This window comes from Hemicordylus capensis, chromosome 2, assembly GCF_027244095.1.
Source record: "Hemicordylus capensis ecotype Gifberg chromosome 2, rHemCap1.1.pri, whole genome shotgun sequence".
Lineage (NCBI taxonomy): Eukaryota > Metazoa > Chordata > Lepidosauria > Squamata > Cordylidae > Hemicordylus > Hemicordylus capensis.
Window position 1 is genome coordinate 28700304 of NC_069658.1, and position 21165 is coordinate 28721468.

The following is a 21165-nucleotide window of genomic DNA, read 5'->3' on the forward strand; positions in this document are numbered from 1 at the left end:
GCATCAAAAAGCCAAGAAAATAGTGCTGTTAGCCAGAGCAAATGGAAGAATATCTAACAAAGATTTCATTTTATAGCTGCTTCCCTCACAAGTATAAAGTAATCTTATATATATTAAACAGAAAGGGGTCATTTACAAAATCACGTGGAATGTGGTGAATGCTGTGTAGGAGAAACTGGAAGACATTTAGTCACCAGATTTAAGGAACATTTAGCAGACTCAAAATACATAAATAGGGAAAGACTGTGGTCAAAACATACGAGGAACAAACATGATGGAGCCACTTAAAGTATGCATTCTGGAGTCAGAACATAGCACGCTTAAAAGATTAGAAAAGTGTTATGTTTAGACAAACTGAGACCTGAGGTTAATGGCAAGGAAGAACTGAAAGAAACTCTGAAGTACATAGGGCATGAAAGGGTGCATAAAGGAATTTGTTCTCTTACCTTCCTTTCCCCCCTCCTTGTGTCTTCCTTTGTTGGTGATAGGCAAGCATAGCTGTGTGTTATCTGTCTCTTGATATGATTGGGGAGAGTTTCAACAGTGGTTGTGGTTTAAACAGTGGTTGTGGTTTAAACAGTGGAATACTGAAACATTTGTTTAAAGTTTTACTTATGTTTTAATTTTATTTTTACACAATACAGAAGGTCTGGAGAGGAATATATATTTAAAAATTTGTTCAGAAACAACTCCATTTTCTCCTCCTCCTTTTCTTCCCTTTTCTTTTTTTGACTCGACACACACACACCCAACCACACACACACACACACACACACACACTCTAGGATCCCCACTGCGACAAACTTCTAAACAACAAAACATAAAAGATACTGGATAGAATACAACATATTGCTTAGATCTACACAGAGGATGCCCTTCATGGGCATTCAATCCAGTCTGCCCAAAATAATCCGGTATCTCTGACTTTTGTTTCTCAGGCTTTTTTGTGGCCACCTCTTTACTGCTGGGCTCCACCCTTTTACCAGTGGGCTGTGCACTGATTCCAGATTTTTCTCCCTATTGTTCAAGGATTGACAGTCTTATGTAGGTCCCACCTCAGAAATTTTAGGTTCTGGATGCATTGAACCTGGCAATGCTAATTTTATTTCTTGTTCAATTTATATATCACCTTTCAAAAAATGCATCCCAAGGCAAAATACAAAAATAAATTGTATTAACTTTTGTGTTTACAAAAGTTAATACAATAAAATCCCATACAATCACATTAAAATATTAAAATAAAAGCCATAAAAACACCAAAAAGCAACAGCCATAAAAACAAAAACGGAGCAACCAGAAAGGAGAGATTGGCAACCCCTAAGGAGTAAAAGCCTGAAAAAATTAGAGAGTGTTCAGTAGTTTTTTAAAAGCAACCCTAGACACCAGGAAACAGACACCCACTGGGAGAGCATTCAAGAGTCTGGGGGCAACATGACATTTGAATCTTCCTCAATGTCGGCACATGGAGCAAAGATATGCATTCTGTATTTACTATATAGAGTTTTATTTTTAAGATAGTTCACATCAGAGGGAACATATATTCTGTACATGCACAGGGGCACTGTATCTAAGGACATTTTGAGAAGCAAAAGCTGGGTCCTTTCATCTAGGAAATACATTCTTCACCTGATCACCCAGAAGCAATTTATCTATAGATCCATTAAAAAACGTTAATTCCTTCCTGGGGAAAAGGAAGGCTGTACATGTGCAGAGACACTCCACTTAAGGTGCTAAATTAAGAGAAAAGTTGACAAGCATCAACAAGCAGGGAATACCAAACAGACATAATTTCCTGGCCAAAGTAAATATTTTCCAGATGTGGATAATATGTGAACAAGTGATTTTCTTTTTCTTTTTGTAAACGCAGAGATCCTAACAAAACAAGCTATCGAGGGGATGTAGCATACACTCATATTTTCCCTCCCTCGCTCGCTTTCTATGCGACTGTTCATACCTCACATGTACATGCATAAAGATACCATGGCTGTCCTCCTTCCACATCCCACAAAGCTCTGAAAATCACAGAATCAAGTTCTTCTATAAGGGTCTGCCATAATTCATATTGGTCTTTATAATATGGCCATTCCCGGGTATGATTAACCATGAAATAAATAATTCAGTCATGATTTGAAGGTCTGTGACTGCATAATAAAAAGGGGGAGGGGAGGGGGAGAGGAGGAGACAGCTTCCATACAGCCACCCAGCCAGCTGGCATACGAAGAAATGGTGGTGAGGAGAAGGTGGCGAGCAGGGGGCACAGGCTTGACTCCCACCTCAGGCACTCAAAGGATCTATGCAGGATACAATGAGGTCAGTCCTGGGATCAGGAAGATTTCCACTGTTCAGGCAAACCTCATTATTTGCAGATGTTATTTGCAGACGTATTTCCGTGGTTTCATGTATTTGTGGGTATCTAATTGGCACTCGGTTTCATTATCCACAGATACAAAAGGGTTAAAACCTATGTATCTGTGGTTCCTAGAGGCCTAGAAGTGACTGTGAAGGTCACTTCCAGCCACCATTTTGTCAGGAGGAGCCATTTTGTGGCTCATTTCTTTTTTCTTTTCTTTTTAAAATTCCCATAAGATTGTTTGCTGTTTGGGGGCATTTTGCGGATTGTGGGGGCATTCCTGAGTACATGGGAGCAAACAGTTTCAATTATTTTCACCTTTTCCTTTTTTCTTTTTTTCTTTTTTTTTTTGCTGTTTTTTCCCACTCCCCCCCCCCACCTTTTTGGTCCATTCTGGAAGCTAACCCCCTTATACTCATAGGCATAATGCTTCGTTACTCGCAGTTTCGTTACTCTCGGAAGTAGGCGAGGAACAGAAGCCGCACCAATAATGAGATTTGCCTGTATGAAGAAAATAAAGATCGACAAGTAAATGTGCAGCAGGTGTGACTGCAAAAGCGCAAGTGTGCCTTTCTTCCTTAGAGGACCAGCTTCTCTTTCACTCTAAGAAGAATGGAATCCTAGATTTGCAAGGGACCAATCCTCTCCCTCCCACTCTCACCTAAGATGCTTAGTTACCAGCGAGGTGGCCTGATAGACTGAACTGGAGAGCATCCAGTGTTTTTGCCAAAAGCATTGGATGTTTTTGCTATGGTGTTTGGTAAATTTACTTTGGTTCAGTGTGCTGTTGCTGGGCTGAAGCCAGGACACAAAAGAGATAATGTTGGTAAGGTGATCCCTTTGACTGAATTATTCTTGTGCAAGCTGAAACAATAGCTATGTCCAAAACAAGCAATCATTTATTCAGCTTGTTTCAATAAACTCCCTGACAGCTGGAAATCCTGGCCTTCAACATCAGTAGGTTCAGAGGGTCAAGCTGCATGTAACATTCAACTATTCAACATGCTTTTGCTCAGAAGATAGATAGATAGATAGATAGATAGATAGATAGATAGATAGATAGATAGATAGATAGATAGATAGATAGATTCAGATTGAAACCATAGCATGGGAGAGGGAGGCAAACTATTTCTCCCTGTGCCACAGACCCAGTGACAACCCCCTACCCTTGAAGTTGCTGTTTGCCCTAAAATAGAAGTTGTTATGAAGTGTGGATCAAAGTAGATGTGACATCTCTTTATTTAGCAGATGGAGAGCAACTGGCCCTATCCATCCCCAGCACAGCATCCCTCCAGTGGCTGTTGCTGGTGTCTGTCTTATGTTTCTTCTTTAGATTGTGAGCCCTTGGGGGCCAAGGAGCCATTTATTTTATTTATTTATTTATATGCAAACCGCTTTGTGGACTTTTTGTTGGAACGCGGTATATATATCTTCACCAGCTTATATTAAACAGCTTTGTTCCTGGGACAAACAACAGCCAAGAGGACAGTGTTCATTGTGACCATGGTATGGGAGGAATGGGTTTTTTTAAAAAAGCCACCACCCATGCCATGGTTCTAATCTGGCTTAAAAAACAACAACAGGGAGCAAACACATGTGTAAGGTCACATCTAGTTTGATCCATACTTCATGAAACATATTGGCTCCCATACTGTGTAGCAAGCTGCTGATCAAAGAGAGAGGCACTGATTCTGCTTTCAAGGCACTCTGCAGCCCAGCTGCTGTATTTCTGCTATCACACAAGCAGGAAACGATGCTACCTTTTGAAAAAACACGACTGTGCTCAATGCAGTTGGTGCCTACTGGGGCTTTGGGAAGTAGAGGGCAGGGCAGCTAATTGTAGGTGGAGCCATGGGTAATAATAGGTGGAGCAATATCAAGTGGAGCCAACAAATTCTGGTTTTCTCCTCATCTTGTGCTGCTCATTCTGATAACTTCCAGGAATGAATTTGTACCTACTGAATCTGTTTCTTCCAACTCAAAACTACAAAAAATACATTTCTCTTTTGCAAAAATGAAGCAAATGTTGAAAGGGGGTGGAGCAAAATATGTGCTCCAGAACTCCAGAAGTGAGCTATGCCCCTCGCCATATTTTATTTATTTATTTATTTATTTATATTTTTCCCCATCATCATCATTTTATCCTTGCAACAACCCTGCGAGCTAAGTGATGTTGAGACATCACACAGCCATCCCATGGTCAGCCAGTGAGATTCAAGGCTGAGTAGGGACTTCAGCCCAGGTCTCCCTGGTCCTCACTGCAAACCTACAAACATTATACACACATTTCTTAACTTAATGTGTTTATCACACCATGACTCTGCGTTGTATTACGCATTTTCTGATTAGGCCACTGTTTACTTGAAGTGACTAATAGATGGAGTGCATATGCTGACAGGAAAAAGCTACCAACCATTTGAGGACTGCAGAACTCACGTTTGCAGCTAATTAGCTGGTAATGGCATGTTGGAAATGATGATACAGAGAGAGGGAGAATGGTACAGAGCCAAAAAAGCCAAAAGGAAGTCCAAGAACTGTCAGCTGCTAGGAGCTGATGGAGAAGTTGTTTAATACTCTGACTGGGGGCCACTGTCCACAGATCTTCATGGGCAACCAAGTTATGTGTGTAAAAATCAGGGTCAAGCCTTTCTTCAGGAGGTCATGGTCCTGAGAAGGCCTCAGGCTCTCAAGGGTGTCATGAGTTCTGAAGAAATGCTGACTTGTCCTGCAAATAACATTTTCTCCCAAACCTCAGGCCAAGTGACATTTACAGAAATACCAACTTGGCCCAGGCATGCCTTGTGTATCTACGAGATCACTGTGTATTGATAAGCGTCTTCCACTCGGGGGTGGGAAAGTAGACAGCGGAGGGGACTCTTGAAGGAAAGTGGAGGAGATTGTACTGCACTGAAGATTGCCCTTTTTATCCAGGCTTTTGGCCCTGCTCTCTTTTTAGATTTAGCTGTGTTTCAGTTTCAGGTTTTTTAAATTGAAATGTTATGGTGGTTTTTATCTTGTAGTTAACTGTTCTGGGGTCTTCGGACAAAGGGCAATATATACAAATATAAATAAAATATATTGTAAAATTCAGGTCAAATACTGCCATATATCAAGATATTGCCTGAAAAACAACACTATTTATTGCTATAATTGGATATTTCAACAGGCAAAATTGTCAGTACAATATTAATTGCAAAAAACAAGTGCAATTGTGATTATAGAAATGTATAGTGGGCTGTGCAAAAAAAGTTAGCTTCTTTGTTTAGTTTTTCGTTTTTCATTCATTTAGAGTTTGTTTTCATTAGTTTTCATTTTTGCCATTTTTTAAAAAATGTGTCTTTAGCCTGTAGCTCCTGGCTAAAGTTCTACTGTGCAGTCCCCTCTTTGTGGAGACCATTTTAATTATCTCTATGCCCTGGGATACAGCATCACTGCAGGGTAGTGGAGGTTATAGAACATGTGCCAGCAGAATACACATCAGCATATGAATGAATACATCATGGTCTGGATGTTCCCTGAACTTGCATATAAAGGATAATTTCCCCAATTTAACCGCATTACATACGTAATGTGTTATACAACAAATTAACTGTTTGGGGAAGGGCCATAGCTCAGTGGTAGTGCACATAACTTTTATGCAGAAGGTTCCAGTTTCAGTCCCTGGCATCTCCAGGTAGGGCTGGTGAATACCTGCTTGAAAGCTAATAAGGTCATTCACATGACCAACAGGGAGAAGGCAGGAGTCTACCTGCCTTCTCGTCACAGGATCACAGCCCAAATAGTGTTCCACCACCCACACCCCCAAACAAGTAGCACAACAAGCAAGAGTGGGTGGGGTGTGGGGGAGAGAACCAGGCTGCCAGGAATCCTACAATGCACCACACAAGCATCTCCTTCCTGCGGCAGGGCCACTCCTTCCCCCCAGCTCTATGGAAAGGATGTGAGCGGGGGGCACCCACACAGCTGAGGCATGAGGTAGGAGGCACACACATGTCCTCCTGCCTGCTCTGGATGGTCACAGTATTTTTAAAAAGGCTGTAGATCAGTTACTGCAAGGGCAAGACAGGAACAGCATCAAGCAGGCCAAAGTCTCACCAGTAGTCAAGGAATGCAAAGGGCAAGACAGAGACAAGGTCAAGCAGGCAAGGTCAAACCAGTAGTCAAGTGGGTACAGTACTCAAGACAGAAAAGTGGGTACGGCAGTCAAGGCAGAAGCAAGGTCAAGCAGGCCAAGGCCAAACTAGTAATCAACAGATACAGAGGGCTAGGCGGAAGCATGGTCAAACAAGCAGAGGTCAAACCAATTGAAACTGGGAATACAACAGACTAAAGTCACCAGTCCACAGAAGCTCTATATTCTGGGGATGTGCACAAAACTGCTTTGCTCGGTTCAGTTCGAATCTGAACTGGATTCGAACTGGATTTGGCATATTCAGTTTTGGCACCCCCTCGAGCTGGGCATGGTTCAGTTCGAATGTGAGCTTGGCCCAGTTCGAGGGTGGTGGGAGGGTCGTGCAAATGGCCAGTGTGCATGCACAGCAGCCCAAAAATGTCCACCGTGTGCACAGAGGGCCAAAATGGCCCCCAAAGAGTCCAAACTGGCCCAGGGAGACTCAGGGGCAGCGGGGAAGGAGGAGCCACCAGAGACATACACACCCCATGGACAAAGCAGCACCCCCCAAGGCCACCGTAGCCCTTGGCAGCAGTAAGTCATTCGCTTTTTTACTCCGTTTTAATGCCACACACCACCCTCGAACTGGGCTTGAACTGGCTCAGCTGGTTGGACCTTAAACCGAACCAGGCACGGCTCAGCTTGAGCCAGATCAATTTAGAGCCAACTCTCATGCCCCTACTATATCCCAACAAAGGCCTGAGGCTGAATGAAAGCTTTATAGTATTGCCCCGGTCTAGATGGAGGTAACTCCTCCCCTGGAGACAAGTCTGGTAAGGCTGAGATGGGTGGAGGGCCGCAGCTTCGAGTCATGACACCACCTCACTTTTTGCCCAGGTAGAAAATCAGGGCTACCTGGGGGTGGAGCACCAGGATTGGGAGCTACCCTGGCACTGCATCATCCCCAGCCACAATGGCTAGATGCCAAAGGGATGATGGGAGTGGAGTCTTTATTATGTACAGAACATGTGCCAGCAGAACACACATCAGCATATGAATGAATACATCATGGTCTGGTGACCTAAGACTGGGAACTGTTACTTGAACTGCCCCCGGGGAATTGGCGGGGGGCCCCCGAGCTATGTTTTAGGCTTGTGGTGGGGATTAGCTAGCTTGAAATGGAGCCGTCTCACCTTCAGAATAAATTTGTTTAAAACTTTGGTCACAGAAATAACTGAATAGAGAGGTTAAAGTTTAAGAAGAACTAAGGTTTATTGAAGAGTTTGGGGGTAAAGAAAGAGAATATAATGGTTAAATGAGCAACAATGTTAAACTAATGAGACTAGCAAGACCAACAAGTTACAAAATACTGTTACAGCTCACAAGGAGGCGATTGAGCTTGACTTTCTGAATTAAGCTCACTCAAGGCTGACAAGAGAGAAATGGACAGTTTTGGATTTTAGAAGGAGTAGGAGGAAAGGGAGTTATTGGTTTGAGAGCAGGGGTTATATATTACCTCACTCCTTCCCAGAAGAATGCTGTGAACCCGTGCAGCTCGGTCATTACAGAGAGGCTTCTCTCCTCCAAGGCAGGCAAGAAGGCAGAAATGGGAACCCAGGGGCCAGGCAGAGGTCTGAGAGACAGGCAAAATCCAAAACTGAACCATAATTTCACAGCTAGGAGTGCTGTGCAGACTGAGTTAGGAAAAAGGTCAGTCTGGAGGCAAAAGGGAAAGCAGGAGAGAGAACCAAGGCAGGGGCAAGATGGAGGTGCCTGTGCCAAGATGTCGAAAAAGGCTGGTGGATCCAAGGAAGAAATACCTAGTGAATCTGGGGTAGAGATACGAGTGACCCACAAGACACTAATGACCCAGGAGACACACTGATTGATTGTGTCTTTATCTCTTACAGGAAAATTCGTGTCTGAAGGCATTATGCTGATCACATCTCAAAAAGGTGGACAATAGAGACAAAGGACAGGACGAGGCATTGTCCTATTCAGTTGTGAGGAGTGGACCTCTTTTTGCACAAAGGCTGAGAAAAGGTCTGAAAGACCCATGTAGGGAGAAACAAAATGGACACATCAAAATTTATCGCTCGCGTCTTTTAGAATATCTGGGAGTAATTACAATATAAACAAGCTAGCTTCCCGCGCCTTGAGCCAACCATTATTTATATGCAATTCTACTATATATAGTAACCCCTGCTAACTGAGCAAAGAGGCACCTTTTTAAAGTGGTGGTTCTCTTTATATAACAGGGGGAGAGCAACTGGCCCTGTCCATCCCCAAAACAACATCTCTCCAATGGCTGTTGCTGGTATCTATCTTATGTTTCTTTTTTAAATTGTGAGCCCTTTTGGGACAGGGAGTTATTTTTATTTATTTATTTATTTATTTATTTATTTATTTATTTATTTATTTCTATGTAAACAGCTTTGAGAACTTTTGTTGAAAAGCAGTATATAAATATTTGTCGTATTCGTATTAGTATACTCATTAGCAAAGGAGCTGACCTGTTGCTTTTTATTGCTCCTTTCTGAGAAGGTGCTATCTTGACATGATTCGCTGTGCCAACATAGGGAGAATACTTGGCTGGTTCTCTAAAAGAATAGTGCTTGATTAAATCACATCTACTCCAGCTTCCCACCTGCAAGTAATCAGGGAGTGACAAACCTGGAGAAGTTCTCCGCAGTCCTGGACTTTGAACCTGACCTAAGGGTTCCTTCTCCCAGGCTATGTGCCAAAGGGATATGCCCTTTCAGTTAGCTACAGGCGAGACAAAATGAAGATATCACAGTCCCGTGGGATCCAGAGTGCAGTGGCAACTACAGGCTCATAGTTCCAAATTAGGCATAGAGCAGTGCTCCTCGGGGAAGACCCCAAACAGGCTCTCTTTGTAACAGAACTCCTGGTATAAATGATGCAGGGCTAGGTAGATCAGGGTTTAATTCTGTAGAAGCAGCTACCTGTGATCCTAATCAATGCTGCTAACACTTAACAGTGAATTCTCCTCCACACATCTTAATACTGAACTAGATTAGGAAAAAATTCCCATCAACAGCCATTACTGTTGATGCCATTTGTCAAGAAGGGATGTACAGACCCTCCCTGAGAAATTTTGCTTGTCATACAGAAACCTGTTTCATTTCCCTTGAAAATTCTCAGAGTTTTGCCTAGGAAAGGAAAGGAAAGGAAAGGTTGTGCTGTCGAGTCGTTGTCAACTCCTGGCAACCACAGAGCCATGTGGTTTTCTTGGTAGAATACAAGAGTGGTTCATCATTGCCTTCTCCTGCACAGTATGAGATGATGCCTTTCAGCACCTTCCTATATTGCACCTTCCTATATCCCATATTCTGGGAAACACACCAGCTGGGATTTGAACCAATAGCCTCCTGCTCTCTAGGCAGGTTGTTTCCCCGCTGTGCCATTAGAGTTCCCTGAATTTACCATTGGAGAGTTCCCTGAAATTCACCTGCAAGTCACATCTGAGTTCTTCAACATTTTGTGATGAACCATATTGATAAGTGCCAACAAGTTGCATTGCCAATAAAATCCATTTTTGAAAACATGATGGTAAACAACTGTGATCTCCATACCACAAACATTCAGATATGTAATGTAGCCATGCAGATTAGTTGCAACATCAGTGAAGTTGATTCTACAGATGAATAACAGGTCATCATCCTCTTCCCTGTTTACAGTGTGTAACATACCAAGGAGATAATGAATCATGCCAAATTATCTCTGTGGTTGAGCACGAGTGTCATCTAATGAAAGTGTTTCCTCAAAAGTCACTCAAGAATAACTTTTGCTGTTATTAAAGGGGAAGATCCAACATGTTTTAGAGACAATGGAAACATTTCCATTGAGTTACACAGTTATTTAGATTAGAGTCTTAACTACCATTTCCTTTCCCATGGAAAACCATTCTTGGAATGAACAGGCCAATTGTTCCATTTCTGGCACTAGTGGTAATGTGTACTAATGAAAGACTTTTCTAGACAGTGGGGCCTTTCACATGACTATATGGAGGTTGGGGGATCTCCTACCCTAGTAGCAACAGATGAGTAGAATCTCTGTTTGAGTCACCAAACCCAGCACACACATAATTAAGCCAGGAGAATCCTCCATTGCTGTAAACGGGAGCTGGAAGCATAGAAGGTCCTCCAAGAGCCAACAAAACTTTCCAAGCATGCTTTGCACTGCCAATATACTGGCAAGCCTTATTACATCAGCAGCTGTCCTCTGATTGGCCATGAAGGGACAGGAGGTGGACTCAGACTTGCTGAAGCTTCTGCAGGCATAGGATCATAGAGTGTGCTTTGCAGTGTGGCACATTCATTAATGGTAGCATGCACAGCCATAGTTCTCTATTGCTTCCAGGCCCACTAGTTCCCAGTAGGTGCTATGCAAGGTAGATGAATCCACATGACCAAAACAGCAAGGTAGGAGAGTTTTCTTTTCCTCCTACCTGCGTGAAGAGCAGGGTACAGAAGTTAGGCTACCCCCATTTTGAGCAACCTGGGTTCAAGGGGTTTTTATGCACTCATACGTCCATGCAAACCAGGGTACAAAGTTCCTACCTTGGTGTTGATAGTCATGTGAACAGACCTATTGTGATTTTTTGCTATCTTTATGCTGAATCCTGCATATAAAGAAGAAAAGCCTTTATTACAGTCATTGATCAGCCAGCCATGTTTCATCCCCTAAACATGCTGATAATAATGGATGGCTCTATCCTCTCTGGACCTAAGTTATCACTGGCCATAAGTTATCACTTATTATCATTTATATATGGCGAGTTGGCCAACTGGAGGCTCTTCAGCAGTCATTGGACTATAACTCCCATCATCCCCAACCACAATAAATTGCAGCTGGGGATAATGGGAGTAATTTGAGAGCTGGAGAGCCTCAGGTTGGCCACCCGTGTTACATGATCATGAGCTGGCAGTGGCAGCAGAGGCCTCATGCACCAAAGCTCAGCAGAGTCCTGTTTTCAAAGGAACTACTTCAACTGGCAGGATGTTCAACACAACTGCCTTGGGTGAGAAGAAGAGGGTGGGGAAAAATTCTGGAAGTTAAAGAGGAGTAATTTGAGAAGAAAAACCTAGGGGACCGAGGCAATTACAGTTCATGAACCCGTGGAAGAAAATGATTGTGAAATCTGGCTATGAAAACATCTGGCCATTTAAAAGCATGAATCAGCTAATTTGCAGGTCAGAAAGAATACGGCTGCTTGCTCCAGGAAGCGTAAGGGTTAAACTACATGTTACTTTAGGCATGTGCTTGCAATTGCATTCCTTACAGTAGCCCTGGGGCAGGGCAGGGTGGTGCAGTGATATAGATACAGACCATGATCTGTGGGGAGGGGGCTTTAATCCATTGCCCCCACCAGAGTCCTGTTTTGGATGCCCCCCCATTACTATTTACCCAAGGAGGAAAGTTCCCATTGGCTTTCCTCCCAGGGCAAACTGGGAAGCCAATGGGCAAGGGCAGGGGGCAAAGGGTCAAACTGTGGCAGAAGGAAAGAGTTAAACCCCACCTCCCCCATGCTATGGTCCTGATCTGGAGCAGCCCCTCCCACATAGCTGCTATTTCAAGTTTTTTTAAAAAAGCTTGCAACTGTAGAATCCATGCTTAAATAACGTCTGGTTTGTCCTATGGCTGCAGTCCAATGCAGATGCTTAAGTATCTCCAATGGAAATCAATGCAACTAAAAGCATTTAACTTTGGCTGGGTCATGTTCTCACTTTCCAGTGAAGTTCTGGGGGATCTGAGCTATAGCTATATTGATGTTTTGCTCCATCACTCCCATTCTGGACCATATTGATTTCCTAATTCATATAGCGTTTCTCCTCCTAACCGGTTTTCATTATATCACTTTTCAGTCCATGACCATAGGCAACTCTTACTCACAAATGCCATGAGTTCATCTTCTTCTACAAACCTTCTTTTCCACCAAAGAACATGGGCTACCCCCCAAGAGTGTAGATGTGGACTGCAGCACTTTTCGTAGACAGCACCACCTGGTAGTCTGGAATTTTTTGGTCTGCCTTGCGGTTCGCCCATCTGACTTCACTCGCTTTTTCCTGTCTCTCCTTTCTCACTAGGGATATTCTTTCTTTATTAACTTCTGGATTCAAACGAATTTGCAAAATCATTTGTGGCTTGGCTGTAGCTTGCTTCTTCAAATATTGCACACCCACCAGTTTGAACACTGATGGTAACTATATGAAGGTATGCTACTTTTACAAAAATGGTCTCTCTTTCTTTTGTTCAAGAAGAAATTAAGAGCAGAATATGGGACCAAGATATTTGTGGAGGGCAAGGATGCCCAGCTTCGGAAGGCTAGAAGAAAGGAGCTGTATGTTTTAGACCAGGCTGGAAGGCCATTGTGGCTCCGGATAATCCAACAACATTTAGGGAGCCAAATTTGAGAACCCCTGTTTTAGACCCTACCTCTCAGGGCCCGAGTGGCAATACACAATACCGAGTGGCAATACAATACAATACACTGTATTTACCTGAATCCAAGACTAGTTCCCCCCCTCCCCGTTCTTTGATGTTAGAAATTGGGGGTTCATAATATTCCAGGTCTGCTTCCTTTTGAGTAAATAATATAACCTATATTTTAAAAGATTGTGCTGTCGACTCCTGGCGACCACAGAGCCATGTGGTTTTCTTGGTAGAATACAGGAGTAGTTTACCACTGCCTTCTCCTGTGCAGTATGAGATGATACCTTTCAGCACCTCCCTATGTCTCTGCTGCCCAATATAGGTGACTATAACTGTATTTACTAGGCACAGTCTGGGAGGCACACCAACGGGGATTTGAACTAACAGCCTCTTGCACCCTAGGCAAGCTGCTTCCCCACTGCATCACTGCAGCTGATAACCTATATTTAACCCATATTTTTTAAGGAGATCATCTTAAATTGAGGGTTATCTTCTGTTTGGGTAAATATGGTATTAGCTGCAGTATGAGCCAAACATATGTGTAAGCTTTGCTTTAAAAACCAAATATTTTAAGACTTTTCAGTTGAAGGGCCAGGTGTTCACTGAACCACAGTGTGTTCCAAAAGCTAAGGCTGCATCCAGCCTGCATTTTATTAAAAGCACTCGTACATCCCAACTTTCTCCCATGAAGCTCAAAACAACAGTGTACAAAGGGTCCCAGTCAGTCCCCCACCCAAACACTGAGCAGACCTGCTTAGCTTCAGCAGCATGGCTGTATCCTGTGTCTTCAGACTATACTCTGGACCATTTATCTAGGAAAGGTTAGTGCTGCCAGGCAGGCCTGAGTTTCAGCACCTCTTCTAAATAAAGCATTGATCGTTACCATATAACCATCAAGACACAAACCGGTAGGCACCAAGGCGCTTGAACAGCAACAACATCAGTAGTATGTGACAGATGTAATACCCTGGCCGTTATGTCAGACTTAAAATAGTAAGCCTTAGCTAGTCAAGTAATAGCTAATTCTGAGCCACTTGTGGTCTTCTATAGTTGGGCTGATGGCCTCATAAACTTGCTTCTGATAAGGATATTTCACAGATGATATAGATAGTAGGCATGTGCGAATCGATTCGGGTACAAAACGATTGGTACCCAAATCTACCTGGTTTGGCCGATTTGTGGACAAAACAAATTGCCCCTGTGCTAGCTGGCCAAATTCGGGTCCAAAACAAGTCACCCAGATTTTGGACCTGAAAATTTTGTAGATTCAGACCTCCATTTTGTGGTGATCTCTCTTTCTGTCTCCATTTTTTGTCAGGATTTTTTTTTTTTTAATCCCACCCTCCTAAGCTTCAGATTGGTGATTTACAGTGTGCAACGACTGGCTGGTCATTTCCCCCTCGTTGCAGATTGGCTCATTTCCATTCAGATCTTGTGTTGCCAGGAGTGACTGATCCTGCATTGGCTAGGGGAAGGGTCAAAGAAGGGACAAGGGTCGGGAGAGTTTGAAAGAGGGGTTTTCAAATGTACTTAAGGAGGCAGGCAGGCAGCCACCATTCTGCCTTTCTGACTTGTGGGAGTGGGAGGGGGGAGCTTTGCTTTGCCTTGCCTGCCTGCTGCCTGGAGTGGATTCTCTGATTTTTGTTCCTGCTTTCTTGACTGAGGAAGAGAAGGGGTTTTTTTCACCCACTTCCTGCTGCTGAGAGAATCACTGCCTGCGCCTACTGTCTGTGCAAATCAATTTGGGTACAAAATGATTTGTACCCAAACTTACCTGTTTTGGGAGGTTTGTGAATAAAACAAATCGCCCTTGTGCTAGCTGGCTGGATTCGGACCCAAAACAAATCGGGGCTGATCAAATTTTAAAAAATTTATTTGTGCACATCCCTAAAAGATAGATAGACCTGTGCATGATGGAAAATATAGATCCAATCCGATCTGACCAGACAGGGAAATTGTTGGGAGGGCTGACATAGCTCCCACAAAACTGTCTGCTGGTTGGAATCGGGTCAGAATTCCTGACATATTTCCAACATTCTGTTGGTGATTTTCAGAGATGACACTCTGGAAAACGGGAGGAGGGGAGAAAAGCAACTGCCTACAGGGGACCCACAGGACCACACACAACAGTTCCCCTCCCCTCACTTTCCAGGTTTCAGTCCCTGAAAACCAGCCTGGCAGCAGAGTAAGAGATAAATTTTCTCTAATTTGGCTACTGGGCTGGTATTGCAGAGCTGCACCCTGGAAATTGAAGGCAGTAAAACAGGGCAACCCCCCCCCCACCCAGGGAACCAAGAGGGCTACACACACCCCTACACACGCACAGAGGACTGGTGCTGTGAGGACTAGTGCTGTGAACTTGCATGCAGAAGGTTCCAAGTTCCCTCCCTGGCATCTCCAAGATAGGGCTGAGAGAGACTCCTGCCTGCAACCTTGGAGAAGCCACTGCCAGTCTGTGTAGACAATACTGAGCTAGATGGACCAATGGTCTGACTCAGTATAAGGCAGCTTTCTGTGTTTCTAAACACTGCCTCTGCCCCACACAGAGGACTGGTACTGTGAGTCCTCTGTGGGGGGTTGCCTTCCACCCCCACTGCCCCGGTTTCCGGGGTGACATCCTGAACACCAGCCCAGAAGAGAGAAATTAAAAAGCCCAGGCTGCCTCTCAGCTAAGAGGCAGCTCACTGGCCATTTAACGTGTTCTAACAAGAACATCAGAGTTCGGCTATGACAGTGGGGAGTTCAGTCAGAGGTTTTGACTGTCAAGCCTCCCTACTGTCATGTCTGAACTCATTCTGAGAATACCCAACTGAGGACATATTGGGTCCAACAGGTCTGTTGGACTGACACACTTGCACTAGATAGACAGATAGATGTTCCCATTCAGTTCATACCCCAAGCCCAGCACTTTCTGGGAATCAATGAATCGTTTCCCCCCAACCTTTCTGGCAACAATATACCTGCCAAGCTAAGAGCACTACTTAGCGAACTGTCACTAGATGAATGTCAAGATGATGGAAAGTGAGTGCAAACAGAGCGTCCCATAATAAACACGACTACCAATCTGATGATAAATAAATGACAGAGGAATGGCTTTTATGCAGATTGGAAAACTAAACATTACTAACTTATATTATTGTAAAACTGCCAGGAGTTCTCCTGCAGTCTAAACTATTTTTGCACCTTCTTCATCCGTGACAATGATAAATGGCCTGTTTTGTGGTTTAATATGGGGGAAATTAAGCAAAGCTGTTTTTTCACTTGAGATGTTGTAAAACCCTTGTGTTCTAATTATATCACCTGTGTGAGGACACGGGTCACCCTGAACTAGGAAGCAGGATGTGCATGCCTCTTTCCAAGACCCACAGTTGCCAGGGCAAACCACTACAGTGCAACAGGAAAGAAAAGGGTGGGCAGTTGAGTGTGCATTGGCTGAGGGGTGCATTTGGTTAGTTACCCTGATAATTACAGCACACTCGAGTCCTAGTGTTGTGCATTACCTTTTTAAGAGTCCTGGTCAGAAGGCCTCAGGATGAGAAAGGCCATGTGAAAGAACTGGGGGACAGCTTCAATTTCACAGCAAAAGCCTGAGTGATTGTGCCGTGAGGACAGGTTCTAGATTGCACTTATTTGAATTTATTTTATGATTTCTTCATCTTCTCAGTGGTCTTTTATTTTGCTGCCACCTTTTAAAGTTTCTGTATGAAGATACAGGATCTCAGGGTCCATGTATGTGTTGGATGTACAAAGATATGTAAAGGTTTTCTGTTGAGGTAACACGGTGTTGTAGATATGGAGGTACAGACTAAATTACTCATAAGTGCTTTAAAGATGAATAATCTAGAAGTTTATTAATAATAAACTCTGATGTTAGCTCACTTCTCTACTTAGAAAGTAGGGTAGTTTACTTGCTTAGTTACCGGACTGTTGACTGTTACAGACACTTTTACCCAGTGAACCTTCAGCTCCAACTGCTCATTTCAACAACTAAACACTAACTGCCCAATTGCTCGTCTAACTGAACATTTATAAACTGTCTCTCCCACCACCCACATTAAGGGTCTCCCAATCTTACAGCAGGGCTTTTCTCTGCTGAACTCTTAATATGGGCTTTAATCTCTTCTTGCCCAGAAAACATTCCATACCAAAGCAACCAAATAGTAGGCCTATGCAAATTGGGATTAGATAATTCAGATCCAACCCCCCCCCCCCAAAAAAGAATATTCCCAAAATGGATAAAAATCAGTAAACTCCGAATCCTTTTAAAAAAAAAATCAGACTGGTGAAGTTGGAATTAATTCCAAAATATCAAAATTAATTTCGGAAATACTTTGGAATTTCAGAATGTGTGAAATGGTGCCATCCCCCCCCCCATAGAGGTAAAAGGAAAAATTGAAAAAATCACCAAAAACCACTGTTTGGCCCTAGAGCCTTGAACCTTGTAACACTTGTGGAGAAGTCAGAGCCCTTTGCAGTGAGTTTGAAGAGAATCAGTCAAATTTCCTTATTTTGGGTGAATTTAAAAAAAAATGTTTAAAATTGTGAAATCTAGCTTGTTTCAAGCCAGAACTTTACAGAAACCTTTGAAACTAAAGACCCTCCTTGGACCATCATTCCACCAGCATGTGAAGGAACCTGCCCTTTGGCTTCATGAAAAGGGTAACAGCATGACTCTTTTGCCTGCCCCATTTATATTTCTGGAACAGATGGGCATAGAGTTAAGAAATGTGGGAAACATGAAGCCCACATTGGTAGGCTATTTCTTTCCAAACCATGGGTCACTCCTCTGGTTTGAGGTGGGGAATAAAAATGGCTAAAAATGGTGAAATCTGTCTTGTTTCCAGCCAGAACTTTAACAAATGTTCTGGATCTGAAGCCCCGCCCCCCACCTCAGGACCATCATCCCAACTTCATGTAGAGAAAAAAGGACATTCCTTTGATTTTATATTGATTTTTGTCTTCCCCATTTCAGAAGCATAGTCAGTAAAATTGAAACAATTTTGAATGTTTCTATTTTGTGGTTAGAAATATTTTCTCTTTTTCTTCAAACCATTAAGTCTTTAAAAGGTGTAAAGTCCTTCTAATGCCTTTTAAAAGGTCTGCCTGTTCCTGCAAAGGGGGATTAAAAAATAACATAAAATCTGTTAGCCAAAGTTTAAATCAAAGGAATGTCCTTTTGGCCTGAAACAAGCCAGGTTTTACCATGTTTAGTCATTTTTTGCAAAAAGTTCAAAAATTCATCAAAAACTGGCCAGGTGGCCCTGACCTCCTTCATCATAAGTGTGGCAAGTTTCAAGGATCTATGACCAACCATTGGTGATTTTGTTTTCAATTTTCCCATTGCCCACGCCAGGGCGGGGGGTTGGAATCTGAATTTAAATCAGGATTCGGTTTCGGATTCTGAATCCAGTCCCGATATCTGACATCAACAGAGCCCATAGAATCCAAATCCAAAGTTGTCAAAGTCAGATCAGGTTGAATCCAAATCTGAATTGTCTTAGTATGCAAAGGCCTACCAAATAGCACTATACATTCTTTAAACATACATCAAATCTAATCTCATCACAGAGCGGTTGGGCCTATCCGATTTCCTGAAACAGTGCTAGATTTCCTGAAACAGTCCTAGACCCAAATGGACTGCAGACAATTCTCAATAAGTTGTGATTAGTTTCTACGCACATTCTGTATGCATGCGCACATGCACGCACGCACACACACCAATTTGGATGAACTGGGCTTTTGCCATGAATTGTTGTAAACAATAAGTAACTATGCTATTAGAAGTGTTCTACTGTATGCTGCTATTCTTGCATATTTGATATTCTGCTTTTGGCCATCAGGGAAGCCATGTTAACTGGAGTACAGTTCACTATGAGACTTCAGGGAAGGCAGAGGGCATGCTCAGTTGGGACAAGGCATGCAGAAGTACATAAGAGTGACTGGCCAAAAAGGAATGCATGACAAGTCCCAGAGTGCTAGAAGGGACACTCTTCTCCTGGAGAAGAAGAGTCAAGGCTGTTGGCACCTTGCCCCACCCTCTGATCAGAAGTCACGATGGGCAGCCCAGGATTGGCAGCCCAGGATTGGGCAGCCTTACACAATATCATTATGAACAAGAAGTTCTGGTAAGAACTAATCGGCCTACTTTCCTGTCACTATAATCGTAAGTGATAAGTACCCATCTTCACAAGTTAGCTCACTTCTGCCTCAAATGTTCATGCATCCACCATCTTTAACTGGGGTGGATGACATCATCACAAACTGCACCTATGTGTCCCTACAACTGTACTAAATTTGGTTCAAATCAGGTCTCACTTGCACCTCAAATGTGCATGCATCCACTGTCTTGGATCAGGGTGGATGACATCATCACAAACTATGCCATTGAGATGTCCCTATGTGTCCCTATAACTGTACCAAATTTGGTTCAGATCAGTTTGGTGATTCACAAATAAGCCCACTTACGTCTCAAATGTTCACATGTCTGCATCTTGAATTGGGGTGGATGACATCATCAACTACGCTGTCGAAGTGTCTCTATGTGTCCCTATAATTGTACCAAATTTTGTTCATATTGGTCCAGGCATTGTGAAGTTGATAGCGGGAGAAACACACAGATACACACATGGACACACACAGAAATCTGGGTGATCTCATTAACCTACTTTCCTTAAGGAAAGTGGGCTAAAAAGCGGGGGGGGGCAGGTTGGAAAAATATTCCAAATGGGGAACAATTTCAGGGAAATATAATGAAAAATCTATGAAAAATTAATAATATCTACAAAGGTAGGGAAAGATCCCTCCCTGCTGCTGCTTCCGCTTCCAATGCTGTCAAAGGGAAACAGGGAAATATTGACTCCTTTCCCATTGCATGAAACATTACTATGAACAGGAAGGAGGACAAGAGCCTGCACTCCTCATCTTCCAGAGTTTTCTGGAGAGTTCCATCCATGTTCCACATAACAGTATCTCATATGCAGGACTGCACAGAGCCCACAAAGTAAACACATCAATAAGGGCATCTGGGAGAGCATCAAAATTCAGGGAGAAGAAATGTGGCTGGCTTGGGGAACACAGCAATTACCCGATGAAGATTGTGGCCTTCACACACTGAAGAATGTGTGAAATGATACGTATCTGACTCACCCCATTGACGTTACAGCCATTTCTGCTGCTGGCTCCAGCGATGCTGGGAATCATGCCCCTAATGAAATTCATATTCTCACGTCACTCACAGCCAGAAGACTTAGATGTTGGCTGTACGTCCACTGAAAATGGCAGGCTGCCTTCACAAGGGAAAAATTGGACGAATTGGGGGTTGCACCAAGAAGCAATGCTCAGAACAGCCTCGGTGCTTTGTCCAAAAGCAAAATGATAACTGCTCTTCCAGTGCCTAGGCCTGTCTTTTCCCAGAGGACACGCTCATTCAGGCCTGTGTACACAGTAGTGGTGGGTACATAAGCAACTCAGTAAGGAGCCCTACAGCTCATAGCCGTTAGAGCTCGGGTGGGCAATCTTGGCCCTGCAGCTGTTGTTGCACTACAATTCCCATAATCCCCAACTACAATGTATTGTGGCTGGGGATGATGGGAGTTGTAGTTCAACAGCTGGAGGGCGAGGATTTCTTGGCTCTAAAGTAGGGGTGAGCAATCTTGGCTCTCCAGCTGTTGTGGAACTACAACTCCTATTATCCCCAGATGCAATACATTGTGGTTGGGGATGATGGGAGTTGTAGTTCAACAACAGCTGGTGGGGGGCAAGATTGCCCACCCCTACTTTAGAGCTAAGAATGGATTCAGGCTTCAGGCAAACTGAGCATGGGCCAGAGGCCTGGGAACATCACAAGGCCCACCACCCAATCTGTGTTTGGCTCCAGGGACAGCCTGGGTGTTGGGAGCTATCCAAGCACTTTGTGGCAACTGCGCTGTTGTTTTCTAATGATGGGATCTGCTTGTACCATTGATTGCATGATTGCAACAATGCAATGGGGTGGGCGTGCTGCATTGTTTGACCAAAGAAAAGGTAGTGGCAGCTCTGCACAGCTGCCGCCCTGCTACCCAGGTGAGCCTCTTCCAAGCCCTTTATGGAGGCTTGGCTGGATGGCAGGATGGCGGCAGCAGCAGCAGCCCAGAGTGCTTTGTGGTAATGTGACTGCTTTGTAGTGCCACCCTGTCATTTCAGGGTGAGGGCTGAGACCACCATTGGCTTTGCCCAAGGACCCTATGCCACTCAGGGTCAACCCTGCTGG